This window comes from Myotis davidii, unplaced genomic scaffold (assembly GCF_000327345.1).
Source record: "Myotis davidii unplaced genomic scaffold, ASM32734v1 scaffold72, whole genome shotgun sequence".
NCBI lineage: Eukaryota > Metazoa > Chordata > Mammalia > Chiroptera > Vespertilionidae > Myotis > Myotis davidii.
In genome coordinates this window covers 2,371,471-2,372,598 of record NW_006284618.1, presented here as the reverse complement: position 1 = coordinate 2,372,598, position 1,128 = coordinate 2,371,471, and positions in this window count along the sequence as shown.

The window sequence follows — 1,128 nt, the reverse complement described above, 5'->3', positions numbered from 1 at the left end:
CAGTGAATACATGAGCAAGAACAGGGCGGGGCTGAGGCAGCAGGACCCCGGGCCCGGGCCCGGGCCCCTGGTGGGGTGCAGGACTGGGGCCATGGGAACGGCCATAGGGGGCGGGGCTGCCAAGCCTCCAAGTGACAGACGGGGGTCTGAGTGTGGGGAGCGCATCTACCACTCACCACCAGGCCCAGTCACCCTTGCAGAGACCGGCAGGAGGCGACTCTGAGTCGCAGGCATGGGATTGGGGCCAAAGGTCCAGAGGCCACGCCCGCAATCACCAGGTCTCCAAAGAGGGGCAGACACCCCAGGGTGCGGCTCCCGGAACTGGGGGTGGGAGTTGGGGGAGGGGGTCCAGACTGCCCCAAATGCTCCACCAAAGCCAAGTGAGGAAGCTGCCGCCAGGCACGCGTGGCAGAGAGTAGCTGGGGTTAGCAGGAGGGACCCCCTTGGACAGGAGCCAGCCACTGGAGGACAGCCTTCCGGAGACCAGGCAGTGCTGCAGGGAACAGCCAGGCAGCAGCCAGGAAGGAGGGGTCTCTGACCTGCTGAGGCTGGGTCACCTTCGGTCTATGGAAGGGGGGGTGGGTGAGGGGGCGGGGTGTAGGCAAGGGAGCGGGAAAGGGAAAGCGGGAGGGTCTGGATTAGGGAGGAAGCCGCCTGGCAGAGAAGGGCTGCTGGGAAAGGTGTGTGTATGGGGTCAGAGGCCAAAGGACCGGAAAGACCAGAAAGGAGAAGCTGCTGAACGCGGCGTTGGAAAGCTCGGGGCATGTTAATGGCGGACGTTTCCTAAATCAGCACTTTGGGCGAACGGCACATGGTGCGGGATTCCCAACCAGCGGTGCTCCTCATCCGGAGGCCTGTCTGCACGTGGAGCAGTCCTGGGGGTGGGGAGTCTTCCCTTTGCCCCGTTTGTGAGGCACCCCCACCCCGTCAGTCCCAGAGGATCTCTGCGCAGGTCCCCACTCGGGACACAGGCCAGTGACCCAGATCCCCAGCCTCACCCCGCGGGGTCTGGTGACCGGACACAGCCGGTGCAGGGGTTGGAGGAAGACCTGGGTCAGCGCCGGTCGGTTCCCGCTGTGCCCGTGGGGGTCCGGCTCCCACATCTCTAGCCCCTCGTGGCCTGAGCGG